Genomic DNA, 14857 nt, shown 5'->3' on the forward strand with positions numbered 1-14857 from the left:
AGTTTACAGACTCCAGATCTACAAGTACAGAGTGAGTAGTGGGGGTCAGGAGTCATTATGGCCCCTTACAAGATTAAGAAAAGTTATCTCCTAAGAAGTAATGAATCTTGATGAGATTCAGTTCAGTTCAGTCACTCAGTCGTGTCCGACTCTTTGCGATCCCATGAATTGCAGCACGCCAGGCCTCCCTGTCCATCACCAACTCCCGAAGTTCACCCAGACTCATGTCCATCGAGTCAGTGATGCCATCCTGCCATCTCATCCTCTGTCATCCCCTTCTCCTCCTGCCCCCAATCCCTCCCAGCATCAGAGTCTTTTCCAATGAGTCAACTCTTCGCGTGAGGTGGCCAAAGTACGGGAGTTTCAGCTTCAGCATCACTCCTTCCAAAGAAATCCCAGGGCTGATCTCCTTCAGAATGGACTGGTTGGATCTCCTTGCAGCCCAAGGGACTCTCAAGAGTCTTCTCCAACACCACAGTTCAAAAGCATCAATTCTTCGGCGCTCAGCCTTCTTCACAGTCCAACTCTCACATCCATACATGACCACAGGAAAAACCATAGCCTTGACTAGACGAACCTTTGTTGGCAAAGTAATGTCTCTGCTTTTGAATATGCTATCTAGGTTGGTCATAACTTTCCTTCCAAGGAGTAAGAGTCTTTTAATTTCATGGCTGCAGTCACCATCTACAGTGATTTTGGAGCCCCCCAAAAAATAAAGTCTGCCACTGTTTCCACTGTTTCCCCATCTATTTCCCATGAAGTGGTGGGACCAGATGCCGTGATCTTTGTTTTCTGAATGTTGAGCTTTAAGCCAACTCTTTCACTCTCCTTTTTCACTCTCATCAAGAGGCTTTTGAGTTCCTCTTCACTTTCTGCCATTTAAGGGTGGTGTCATCTGCATATCTGAGGTTATTGATATTTCTCCTGGCAATCTTGATTCCAGCTTGTGTTTCTTCCAGCCCAGCGTTTCTCATGATGTACTCTGCATATAAGTTAAATAAGCAGGGTGACAATATACAGCCTTGACCTACTCCTTTTCCTATTTGGAACCAGTCTGTTGTTCCATGTCCAGTTCTAACTGTTGCTCCTGACCTGCATACAGATTTCTCAAGAGGCAGGTCAGGTGGTCTGGTATTCCCATCTCTTGCAGAATTTCCCACAGTTTATTGTGATCCACACAGTCAAAGGCTTTGGCATAGTCAATAAAGCAGAAATAGATGTTTTTCTGGAACTCGCTTGCTTTTTCCATGATCCAGCGGATGTTGGCAACTTGATCTGTGGTTCCTCTGCCTTTTTTAAAACCAGCTTGAACATCAGGAAGTTCATGGTTCACGTATTGCTGAAGCCTGGCTTGGAGAATTTTGAGCATTACTTTACTAGTGTGTGAGATGAGTGCAATTGTGTGGTAGTTTGAGCATTCTTTGGCATTGCCTTTCTTTGGGATTGGAATGAAAACTGACCTTTTCCAGTCCTGTGGCCACTGCTGAGTTTTCCAAATTTGCTGACATATTGAGTGCAGCACTTTCACAGCATCATCTTTCAGGATTTGAAAGAGCTCAACTGGAATTCCATCACCTCCACTAGCTTTGTTCATAGTGATGCTTTCTAAGGCCCACTTGACTTCCCATTCCAGGATGTCTGGCTCTAGGTGAGTGATCACACCATCGTGATTATCTGGGTTGTGAAGATCTTTTTTGTACAGTTCTTCTGTGTATTCTTGCCACCTCTTCTTAATATCTTCTGCTTCTGTTAGGTCCATACCATTTCTGTCCTTTATCGAGCCCATCTTTGCATGAAATGTCCCCTTGGTATCTCTAATTTTCTTGAAGAGATCTCTAGTCTTTCCCATTCTGTTATTTTCCTCTATTTCTGTGCATTGATCACTGAGGAAGGCTTTCTTATCTCTCCTTGCTATTCTTTGGAACTCTGCATTCAGATGTTTATATCTTTCCTTTTCTCCTTTGCTTTTTGCTTCTTCTTTTCACAGCTATTTGTTAGGCCTCCCCAGACAGCCTTTTTGCTTTTTTGCATTTCTTTTCCATGGGGATGGTCTTGATGAGATTAAGTAGGATTAATCAGATCTCCTAAGGGGGTCTGATTAATATAGATACACTTGCCTGCTAAGTCACTTCAGTTATGTCTGACTCTTTGCAACTCTGTGGACTATAGCCCACCAGGCTCCTCTGTCCATGGGATTCTCCAGGCAAGAATACTGGAGTAGGTTGCCATGCCCTTCTCCAGGGGATCTTCTCAACCCAGGGATCAAAGCCACATTTCTTATGTCTTCTGCACTGGCAGGTGGGTTCTTTACCACTTGCACCACCTGGGAAGTCCCCATGCAGATGCAGAAAACACACTCAAGGGACTTCCCTGGTAGTCCAGTGGTTAAGACTCTGTACTTTCACTGCAGGGAGCATGGGTTCGATCCCTGGTTGGGGAACTAAGATCCCACAAGCTACATGGTCAAAAAACAAAACAAAGAAACAAAAGATACAATAAATGCTAAATGGGGAGGGAGGAAGCCCAAACAGGCAAAGAAACACTTTATCAAAATTTTTCCCATCTTGCCATAAATTATGAATTTTATTTCATCACTAGCCCTCTCCATCTTCATCCCCAGCCCTAGTATTTTTGCCCCTTGTGGTCTCAGGACAATTTTGAGAAAGGTGAACAGCTGAGTCACAGAAACATAACCGGTTTTATTAACCACAACCAAGCTGGTGTTGACAAAATTAATCGGTCCATGTAAGAAAGCAATGGAAAATTTTATTTGAGCCAAACCAAGAATTATAACCTGGGAAAAGCATCTCAGAAAACTCCAAGAACTGTTTCACCCATTAGAAGTCAAGGCATAGTTTTATAAGTTTTTTGAGATAGAGGCCTGTACGTTAAATGACATATTATTGACAGTTTATACAATCCAGATCTGTAGGTACAAGGTGGTGGATCATCATGACCCCTTACAAGATAAAGAAGGAATGTTAGTTACCTTTTAAGGTGTTGTGTTCTTGGTGCTAGGAGAATGCTGCTGTTTTTGCTGATGGAGAAGTTTGGTCGATGCATAATACAGGCACACAATGCACAGTGAGGGGAGAGAGGGGACCAAAGGGCAGAGGACATGCTCTAGTTTACTTTTTTCTAATCTTTCCATAAAATATGAATTTTATATTACACTGGCATCCCCACTGTAAGTCTCTCTTGAGAAGGGAAACTTCTACAATCTAAATCTATTCATCTTTTCTTCAAACCCACCCTCTCCCATAACATAAAGAGCTGCTTCCTTTTATCAGGGAGCCCCAGGGAGCTGGCTTCTGTCTCCCTACTTCGATCCATGCTCAGGCACCCCATGGTCAATGTGTCCATATTGCCATCTCAGCTGTAGGGGACTCACAAGAAGTCTTGTGCTTTGAAGTATCGCACTTACCTACATTTTACATATCAAGAGGGAAGAGGATGGCAAATCATTATTGGCAAGAAAGATAGGGGAAATAGCAGAGGTCGTGTATTCAAAAGCAATTAGTTGGGACAACAGAAGGAACAAAAGGAAAGACATTATGCAAATGGAGGCCATTCCATCCCTCAGAAGATAATGTCCTCTTTGAACACAAAAGGAAGGCTTTTAAAGCAGCCCAGTTCTTTCCAGTTCTGTTCAAATATTAAGCTTCCTCATGATTAATATTAGGCCTGGGTAGCATCAGGGCTCTGAAACATTAACACTTTCATATTCCTCAGTAATGATGTTAGTATTCACTGTATTAGATTTTAAATATTTCACAACATTGGGCAGGAGTCAGTACAGTCATAAATCTTTAATTTCTACCAAATAACTCAAAACTGGCATGAGCCCATACTGCTCTTCCTTTTTTAACATTTCCTCTATGTGGTCTTTTGAGGGCTACTAAATTGGGGATGGTCTTCAATAGGAAGTCCATTCTCTGGGAAGCAAGTAGTGTCTGATTTCAGTTACTTTAGGAGAAGAAAGCAAAGTGTTAGCAAACTCTGAGTGCCATTCAAAGGCCAAATTCAAATATTGAGAGTCGATTGGAAAGGAAAAGCTACTTTTTTTTTTCAGGAGGCTAGCAACCTGGGGAGAAGGCTGACTTGTGTCCAAAAACCAATTCCGAAGATTCTGCTCAACCATGAAGTCTTCCCAGGTGTCTCAGATGATAAAGAATTTGCCCTCAGTGCTGGAGACCCAGGTTTGACTCCTAGGTCAGAAAGATACCCTGGAGAAGGGGATGAAAACCCACTCCAGTATGCTTGCCTGGAGAATTCCATGGACAGAGGAGCCTGGTGGGCTACAGTCCATGGGGGTCGCAAAGGGTCAGATATGGCTGAGTGACTAAGGCAACACACACAAGCTTTTAAAGGGAGAATCATTTGGGGAGCAGGTCAAAGTCTTCATATCTTCTACTGTGTGCTGGCTTTCTTCTGATTGGTTGGTGGTGAGGTAACAGGGCAGTGCTCCAGGAATCTCGTGCTCAGCCTGAAGTCACCATCCTCCACCTTGGTGGGGGCCTTAGTTCCAGCAGAAGAACTAAAAGGTATTTTGCTGTGCATATTCCGTGAGGAGGAACCAGGGCCCTGAAATGTTGTTTCTTTTCCCTTTGGCCACACTTCATGACCTGCGGGATTTTAGTTCCCTGACCAGGGGAACCCGGGCAGTGGAAGTGTAGAGTCAACCAGTGAACTGCCAGGGAAGCCCCTGCCCTATTGCTTCTTTTTTTTCTCTCTCTTTTTATTTTATTTTTTTAAATTAAATTTATTTGTTTTAATTAGAGGCTAATTACTTTACAATATTGTATTGCACTATTGCTTCTTGACTCTTCCTCATAAGTTTCTGCATTCCCTCCCTTCCCTGGTAAGCAACTGTTTAAATATGCCCTTTGGAACTCAGGGAAGTTCAAGGAGGCTGAATGAAGTTTATTTCCTACAAACAGAAATGGGGAAACACTGAAAGGATCTGTACCCAGAAGAACCCCACAGCGTCCTGCTCTGCTTCAAAGGTAAGCAGAATTGGAAAATATCCCCTTTACCTTTCACCCCTTCTTCATGGAACCCGGATTCTTCTTTCTCTCCACATGGAGAAACTGTGACCAAGTCCAAGCTTGCTCTGCTCACCTCACAATGAATCTGAGAGACAAAGTGTTGAGGCAAGGAGTATAACTTTATTCAGAAAGCCGGCTGATCAAGAAGATGGCAGACTAATGTCTCAGAGTAACCATCTCATCAGAGTCTGGATGCCAGGTCAGGGAGAGAAGCAATGAGAAGCTAAAATCAAAAGGCAGAATAGAGAGGGTCAGGCAGTGGGGAAATAAATGAAAGAGAGGAAGAGGTGATGGGGGAGTAAAGTGAAAGGGTCTTCAGCCTTCCAAAACATCTCTGGGAACAGCCAGATTTTGAAAGGGGTGTGTTAATGTCTTCCTTTTGTTGTAGCTATTCACAAGTGGCAGGGTCAGATTATGTCTCTATGAGCTGAAAAAAGGTAGTTTAGTTTACAGTCAGGCAGATAGGCAGGGTCCTCTGAGGCAGGCTATTATGTGTGATTATAATAACAAAAGTAATGAAAAGCAAGTCAAAGAAACAGTTTCCAACATGGAGTCAGAATTAGCTCCTTCTCTGCAACAAAACCAGGAGAAATGGAGATTCAAGTTCATCCTTCCCATGAGCAAAAGAGAGCAAGAAGACAGTAGAGGTATTATCAGAAGGGGGACCCCTTCCAGGGCCCGAGATTGGGTTCCTGTCTAACACTCAGAAATGAATTGTCCAAGGAGACATACATGCTGACAAAGTAAGGGAATTTATTGGGATGGGGTGCTCAGGCAGAGGGCAGTATGGTAAAGGAACCCAAGAGAACTTCTCTGCCACGTGGCTTGTAGTCTCAGAGTTTATGGTGGTGGAGTTCATCCTTCAGGTTTTCTCTGGCCAGTCATCTTGCATGAAACTGAGCAGGACACTGTGGGGCTCTGGGCATGGAAGCCTTTCTTTGCCCCCCACTTTTTGTTTGTAGGAAACAGGTTTCAGCCCCCATGACCTTCACTGAGTTCCAAAGGGAAGGTTCAAATCATTGCTAATCAAGGAAGGAGGAGATGCATGACAAGGGAAGAGCGGTCAAGAAATAATAGTGCAGCTCGGGGACAGTGTCCTGGTTCTGCCTCAAGGAATACACAGAACAATCTTTGAGCTCTTCTGCAGAACTAAAACCCACCACAAACGGAAGATGTTAACTACTTATGAAACATTCTTCATTCCAGAGAACCACAGTTTGATAACCCTGAGAACCTCATCAGGAGAAGCTCATTAGGAGATACCACCTGAGGCCAGATTAAAGGAATGCAGGCCCTGGACACACCCTGGTCCTTATCAACAACCCTGCCCTTTGGACCATTGCTATAAAACTCCTCACCCAACCTCCCCCAGGTTGGAACACACAGTTCTGAGGGCATTGGCCCTCTGTGTTCCCCTTTCCTGGCAAAGCAATAAAACTACTGTGCCCAAAGCTCTGTCTTTGAGATTCAGTTCAGCACGAGGGTAGGCCAAGTTTCAGAACTACCTGTGCCTGTATTTGATCTGATTCAAGGTCTGTCCTAACAGTATGTGTATCTCAAGATGTGTGTAGTCAAGATGTTTTCCAGCATGAGAGTTTCTGGGAGTTTGACAGGACATATTATATCTTGGCATCTCCCTCCCTCCTTTTGGCCCCTCCCAAATTCTTCTGGCTGACAGTAGCTTGTCAGTTGCATATTCTTTATCAGAACCTCCTGTTGTGAGATAATTCAGGCAAACGGTTATTATCCTGCATGGCCAGAGCAGGTCATTTTAGTCAATGGTTCCCTAATGGACGGATAGCAAATTTAAATAAAAGGATACTTGATGACATTACCAGTCTTCAGAGTGGGGAGGAAAATAGGAGAAATTTAGGGGACAGAAAACGTCCACGTCTTGGTGTACCACCCATCCATTGTTGACACGCCTCCTTGAAAGCCCACATTGCTATCCATTCAGTGTAGAATTCATTGTGACCTCAGTTGTCACAATGCAAAGTCAAGGCAGCCCTTCAAGCAGTGACAGCTTCAAGGGAGTGCTTCCAGTTAGAGACCCACCAACCATCCCAAGGAACCAAGCACCTGAGAAGTTCTGCTTTTATCCATCCCAGGGATTTACCCAAGAGTTGTTTTCCTCCTTTGAGCCCATGAGAGCTCTTCTTTCACTTTTCCAGGAAGATGGGGTGATTCACCCTTTAAAGGTACTTGGATTGTTCCTAGGAGATCCCGCAGTCACCTGGAAGCTTCTCCTTAAAGATTGTGAGTCCTTCCACTTCCCACAGAATAGAGCTTGATTTCCCCCAGAGGGGCCCAGAGCATCACAACACAAAGACTCATGAGAGATAGCATGACCTTCTAGGGCATGTTAGGGCAGAGAAAATGACCTTAATTTCTGGCATGGCCCCATATGCTGCATGCATCAAAGCTGGGTTCTCATCAGAGACAGTCATGGTGTGTTAGGATTTCAGTTAGGGCTTCCGGGGTGATCCAGTGGTTAAAAAATCCACCTGTCAATGCATTGGACTTGAGTTTGATCCCTGGTCCAGGAAGACCTCACGTGCCATGGAGCACTAAGCCCATGCACCACAACTGCTGAGCCGGTTCCTTAGAGCCCATCCTCTGCAACAAGAGAAGCCACCGCAGTAAGAAAACCAAGCATTGCAACAAAGAGTAGTCCCCACCTGCTCCAACTAGACAAAGCCCAGTAGTAGTTCAGTCCCCCAGTCGTGTCCAACTCCTTGCGACCCCATGGACTGCAGCCAAAATGAATAAATAAATAAAACTAAAAAGAAAAGATTTCAGTTGCCTGGCAGGGACTTTCCCTCACAGAATCCATCCTCTCTGCCCTTCTAATAGTATGGAAATTGTTTCATTTGCCAACAGGAGATAAACAACTAATACAGAAACCAGACTGGGAGAGGGCAACAGATGTAATTTTTTTTTAAGTCCAAACACAAATGCTTAAATCTCCAGAAAGTATTCCTCTCCTTTGTCCATGAATACTCCCTTTATTTTATTATTATATTATGTATTATTACTCTAAAGCCTTCAACTGTGTGGATCACAACAACCTGTGGAAAATTCTTAAACACATGGGAATACCAGACCACTTTACCTGTCTTCTGAAAAACCTGTATGCAGACCAAGAAGCAATAGTTAGAACCGGACATGGTACAACAGACTGGTTCAAAATTGGGTCAAGGCTGTATATTGCCACCTTGCTTTTTTAACTTCTATGCAGAGTACATCATGTGAAATGCTGGGCTAGATGAAGCACAAGCTGGAATCAAGATTGCTGGGAGAAATATCAATAACCTCAGATATGTAGATGCATTGCCCTTATGGCAGAAAGTGAAGAACTAAAGAGCCTCTTGATGAGGGTGAAAGAGGAGTGAAAGGCTGACTTAAAACTCAACATTCAAAAAACTAAGATCATGGCATCCAGTCCCGTCACTTCATGGCAAACAGATGGGAAGAATGTAGAAACAGTGACACACTTTATTTTCTTGGGCTTCAAAATCACGGTGGATGGTGACAGCAGCCATGAAATTAAAAGACACTTGCTCCTTGGAAGAAAAGCTATGACCAAACTAGACAGCATATTAAAAAGCAGAGACATCATTTTGCTGACAAAGGTCCACATAGTCAAAGCTATGGTTTTTCCAGTAGTCTTGTACAAATGTGAGAGTTGGACAATAAAGAAGGCTGAGCACCAAAGAATTGATGTTTTTGAACTGTGGTGTTGGAGAAGACTCTTGAGAGTCCCTTGGACGGCAAGAAGATCAAACCAGTCAATCCTAGAGGAAATCAGTCCTGAATATTCATTGGAAGGACTGAGGCTGAAGCTGTGGCTCCAACACTTTGGTGACCTGATGCAAAGAGCCAACTCACTGGAAAAGACGCTAATGCTGGGAAAGATTGAAAGCAAAAGAAGAGTGCGACAGAAAATAAGATGGTTGAATAACATCACTGACTCAATGGGCATGAGTTTGAGCATACTCTGGGAGACAGTGAAGCACAGAGAAGCCTGGCATGATGCCGTCCATGGGGTTGCAAAGAATTGGACATGACTTAGCAAATGAACAATAACAATCATTATACATTAATTATATTAGTTACAATTACATTAGGTTTTAACTATAACATTATATAGTATTTTTCACATGCCCCTTCCTCAAGCCAAGCTACCCCTCTCCCAGCCCCTCATAATAATAAAACCCCATGAGATCCAGGCTGGTCTCACATGTTACAAAATGAGCCATCTCAAACGTCTCCTGAATATGAAGAGATGTCTCCTTGGCACTTTCTGCTGGTGGAGAAGGTAAGCTTTGATACTTTCTTCTAGTTTTCCAAGTGGTAAGAAGGAAGAGTCCTGGTCCACGGATGAGAGGTGCAGGGAAAGGAGGCTTGTGGGTATCTCCACCTCAGGCAATGGCTTATTATCTCCTAAGGTTATTGAAATCAGATGTGAGGTTAATTTCTCTTTTGTAAACCACTCCCATTTAGGCTAACTGAGAAATGTACTTGTCTCTTAAGAATTGACCTTGACCTTATCCCATGAGAAGTAACAAACCTGGCCTTATTATGTTAAAGGCATAGCAAACCCTCTTTTGTCTTAGGTTTTATTACAACGAAGACCCATGTTTACTGAAAATGCTTCTACTTACCCTCCAGAACAGTTATTCTTAATCCTGGCTAAGCATTAGGCCCAGTTTAAGAGCTTAAAAAAAAAGAAAAAAAAAAAAACCCTATTCCCTATGTATAAATTCTAAACATACACCTGCCCTATGTCCCAGCAATTCTACTCCTAATTATATGCTTAAGAAAAATGAGTGCACTGATGGAAATTTTTGGTGTGTATACCAAAAATATGTATAAAATTCATCATATTTCATTATGTTAGCCAAGAATTGAAAACAACCAAATTTCTATTGGAAATAGGATGGATGTACATGTTGTGGCATAGTCATTCGATGGAATAAATAACTGCTGACCCTCACAACATGGATGAATCTCACAGACCTGTTAAGGGAAAGAAGCTAAGCTCCAAAAGACTGCATGCTACATGGCCCCATTTCTATGAAGTTCAAGAACAGGCAGAATGGACCTCAGGTGTTAGAAGTCAGGATAGTAGTGCCCTATCCTAGGACAGGGAGCTTTCCAGGTGGCTCAGTGGTAAAGAATCTGCCAGCCAACGCAGGAGGCGCAAGAGATGCTGGTTCAACCCCTTGGTCAGGAAGATCCCTTGGAGTAGGACATGGCAAACCACTCCAGTATTCTTGCCTGGAGAATCCTACAACTGAGCGCACACACAGACATCCTGGGGTGGTGGGAGGAGTTACTGCCTGGAAGAAGCATGATGGAGTTTTCAGCAGTAGCCGGAAAGTTCTACGGCTTCATCGAGGTGTTAGTATAATACATGGGTATATATTTATGTAAAAATTCATTGGGCTGAAAACAAGATTTGTAAATTCTACTGTAATATTCTATATGTATATATGTTAGTCACTCAGTCATGTCTGATTCTTTGCAATCCCATGGACTATAGCCCACCAGGCTCCTCTCTGTCCATGAAATTTTCCAGGCAAGAATACTAGAGTGGTTTAAAAATAAAATAAAATTTAAAAAAATAAAAAGAAAGAAAGAAACAAACAAACAAAAAAGAATACTAGAGTGGGTTGCCATTCCATTTTCCAGGAGATGGATCTTCCTGACCCAAGAATGGAACCTGGGTGCATTTTGGGCAGATTCTTTACCATCTGAGCTACCAGGGGAAGCCTTGTGATATACCATAACTCAACAGAATTTTTTATAAAATAAGCAAATTTACATAAAATACAAAATACCTAAGCCAGTACCCACTTTCCCTGAGAGTCTGATTCAGTTGAATTTTTGAGTAGGACCAAGACAAGGGGATATTTTAAGAGTCCCATGGGGATTATTTTTCTAGCTTTATTAGGATATAACCAGCATAGAACATTGTATAAGTTTAAGGCTTACACCCTTATAGCAGAAAGTGAAGAGGAACTAAAAAGCCTCTTGATGAAAGTGAAAGAGGAGAATGAAAAAGTTGGCTTAAAGCTCAACATTCAGAAAACGAAGATCATGGCATCTGGTCCCATCACTTCATGGGAAATAGATGGGGAAACAGTGGAAACAGTGTCAGACTTTATTTTGGGGGGGGCTCCAAAATCACTGCAGATGGTGATTGCAGCCATGAAATTAAAAGACGCTTACTCCTTGGAAGGAAAGTTATGACCAACCTAGATAGCATATTCAAAAGAAAGACATTACTTTGCCAACAAAGGTCCATCTAGTCAAGGCTATGGCTTTTCCAGTAGTCATGTATAGATGTGAGAGTTGGACTGTAAAGAAAGCTGAGCACCAAAGAGTTGATGCTTTTGAACTGTGGTGTTGGAGAAGACTCTTGAGAGTCCCTTGGACTGCAAGGAGATCCAACCAGTCCATCCTAAAGGAGATCAGTCCTGGGTGTTCATTGGAAGAACTGATGCTGAGTCTGAAACTCCAATACTTTGGCTACTTCATGCAAAGAGTTGACTCATTGGAAAAGACTCTGATGCTGGGAGGGATTGGGGGCATGAGGAGAAGGGGATGACAGAGGATGAGATGGCTGGATGGCATCACCGACTTGATGCATATGAATTTGGGTGAACTCCGGGAGTTGGTGATGGTCAGGGAGGCCTGGCGTGCTGTGATTCATGGAGTTGCAAAGAGTCGGACACGACTGAGCGACTGAACTGAACTGAACTAAAGGCTTACATAATGTTTATATATATTTATATATGCATATATATGTTGCAAAATGATTGCCTCAATAAGGTTAATGAACACATCCATCACCTTGTGAAATAAAATTCCTATTTTATAGCAAGACAAGAAAAATTTGAACATAAAAAATGTTCTCTGCCCTTTGATTTCCTCTCTACTGCCCTACTGGGCACTGTGCGCCTGCATTACACATCGATCAAAACTTGCCATCAACAGAAATACCTGCTCAACCATAAAGAGCAGCATTCTTCCAGCACCAACAAGACAACTCCTTAAAAGATAGCATGCCTTCCCAATCTTGTAAGGAGTCACATGATGCTTAGATTGTGTAAACTGCCAATAATATGTCATTTAACACACAGCCTTCTGTCTCAAAAAACTTATATAACTGTGCTTTGACTTCTAACAGGGAGAATAAAACTTCCTGAGAGGCTCTTCCTAGGTTATAATCCTCAGTTTGACTTGAATAAGATTTCCCATTTCTTTCTTAGTTTGATTAATTTTTCACCAACAACCTCATGCAGTTACGATTGTGTAATAGGGAACAACCTTTGTATTCTATTACAAGGTAATCACTAACTTGTTGCCCATAAGCTTAAATTATACACAATAGCCCAACTCTGGGAACCCTGCATCCCAGACAATGAGCATTAAGCTAAAATACCTTTATTTACCTCACAGGAAATATCCTGGCAAGGTTCACCTGTGAATGACTGCAGGAAGGAGGAAATTAACACATTCCCTCTGAAGGCTGGTTGGAACCAGGAAAAGCTTGACTTTACTCCCTCCCCTTTTGAGGCAGGAGTTAGATGCTCCTCCCCGCCCCCCCACCCCCCTCCCTCACCCACCCCAACACAGTAGATACTCCAAGAGGAGAAGAGCAGGACAATCAAGGAGGAGGTAGGGTCCTGCCCAGATAGAAAATAAAAGACCACATATTTCTCATTCTCAAAGTTAGGAAACCTCCCCAACTACACATGCAGAGGAAGACTCCTTGGAAGTAAAAAGGGAGAGTGATGCTAAGTGATGCTAACTTCCCATAGGCCTCTTCAGTAGAATTCATCTTGGCTAAGAGGTGTGTGCTACATGCATGGGAGCATCCTGAGATATACCAAATACGGACTCTGAACCAGGCAAATCAAAACGATTGGCCAAAGGAAACCAGGAAGAAATGCCCTATATGCGTGATTTAAACTGCCATGAAAGCATGACTCTACCTCTCTGAGTATGCCCATGTGTCTGTCCACGCTACTGTACTCTTTTTTCCTCCTAATAAACACTTTACTTATTTCTCTACTTTCTGTCATCGTGGAAATTCTTTTTTTGCAAAGCTGAAGAGCAGGGGCCTTGTCACTGACCATGTCTAGTGGCTAGGATTCAGTGGTCTCTCTGCTGTGACCTGGCCTCATTCTCTGGTCAGGAATCAAAGCCCTGCTTCAAGCTGCTGCCAGCCAAGGCCACCTGAGATCAACTTTTAGAATAAAAGAAACCTAAATTCTAACTTAGGCAAGATGGTTCTTTGGGACACCAGTCTACCATCTTCTCAGTCTGCTGGCTTTCTGAATAAAGTTGCTATTCTTCACCCCAGCAACTCGAATTTCAATTCACTGGCCTGTTCTTCATTGAGCAGTATGAACTTGGACTCAGTAAGACGGGCGTGTGTGTGTTTGAGAATTATTAAGATCTCGCTTAGCATCTTTCAAATAGACAATACAGCATTGTTAACCATAGCGACATACTGAACATTATGCCAGTCTTTTATACAAAGACTGCTTTGAGAATACTGTCCCAGAAGAGTGGACCTATGCTCCTCTAGCTTCTCTCTGACCCTGTGGATAACCCTCACAATTATGGGGAAAAGGGGAGAATATACTGGCACAAGAAATCTGGTTTACTGGACTGAAGCAGACGACAAGGCCGTAAGGCCTAAGGAGAGCCTCTTACTCCTCCATGTTCCAAATCTAATTATTTAGGCAATGCAATGCATGAGGAGGAAACCTATCCCAGGAGGCCAACCCCAGAGCTGAAATCTTGTGTCTCAGATTGAACCCAGACAAAGCCCATGTTGGGTCTGGAACCCACGGTCTTTTAGCTGAGATCACATACCTGGTCTCAGGACTTAATGAAGCTCAGGTTCTTGATGTTGCATCACAAAAAGATATCAGTGAGACACACAGTGGTAGGTAAGAAGTGGATTTATTTAAAGAGAAACACCTTCCACAGACAGTAGGCCATTTTAGAAGGCAAGAACAGCCTTGAAATATGGCATGGTTTGTTTTTATGGGCTAGGTAATTTCATAGGCTAATAAAGGGAGGATTATTCCAATGATTTGGGGGCAGAAACAGAGATTTCCAGGAATTGGACCACTGCCTATCTTTTGGTCTTTGATGGTCAGCCTTGTAACCATCGTGGTGGGTGTGTCACTTAGATTATGCTAATATATTACAGTGAGTGTATAATGAGGCTTGAAGTCCACTGGAAGTTGAATATTTCACCATCTTGGACCTAGTTGATTCTAACCAGTTTTTGTCATGTCCTATGCCTACCGGGATCCAGCCCCGGTTGGATCCAGGGGTTCCCTTGGGAGGATGGCGTTGGTGAAAAGGATAGATAAAAGGAGAAAGAGACAGGGAAAGAATTTTGCAGTTAAGAAAATAGAGGAGAGAAAAGAGGCTGATATTCCTTGGTTTACGCAGAAAGCCAATAAAGCCCCAGCACAGGACTTGCTCTGTTCACATAGGCCGCAGACGCCCTCTCGAATAGCTGAAGGTGCCCCACCCTGGGCACCTTCTCGAGTGGGTCTTAGAAGCCCAGGCAGGAAAGTGAACGCAGAGGGCCCCTGCGCTCCATGGAATCAGCCTGAATAGGAAAAGGAAAGAGAAAGAACGACATGGGGAGACCAAGCTTTGGTGAGCAAGGCCCGCACTTTATTTTCCAAAGTAGTTTTTATACCTTAAGTTGTGCATAGAGGATAATGGGGCGGGGAGGGTGTGGAGTCATGCAAGGTCAGCAGTCCTTGATC

General features: G+C 43.2%; 1 long non-coding RNA gene across 2 annotated transcripts; it reads right to left on the reverse strand.

Moving 5' to 3' along the window:
* Nucleotides 1-5472: 5472 nt before the first annotated feature.
* Nucleotides 5473-10082, reverse strand: LOC129637211 (uncharacterized). Of its 2 annotated transcripts, none has more exons than XR_008707379.1 (3): nt 10068-10082; nt 9289-9491; nt 5473-7664 (listed from the first exon to the last, which is right to left on the reverse strand). It is a non-coding gene; the product is annotated as an uncharacterized LOC129637211 (long non-coding RNA). The 2 variants fall into 2 exon arrangements; XR_008707378.1 differs by lacking the exon at nt 10068-10082 and adding an exon at nt 9713-9728.
* Between the last annotated feature and the right edge of the window lie 4775 nt (nt 10083-14857).

This window comes from Bubalus kerabau, chromosome 23 (assembly GCF_029407905.1).
Source record: "Bubalus kerabau isolate K-KA32 ecotype Philippines breed swamp buffalo chromosome 23, PCC_UOA_SB_1v2, whole genome shotgun sequence".
NCBI lineage: Eukaryota > Metazoa > Chordata > Mammalia > Artiodactyla > Bovidae > Bubalus > Bubalus kerabau.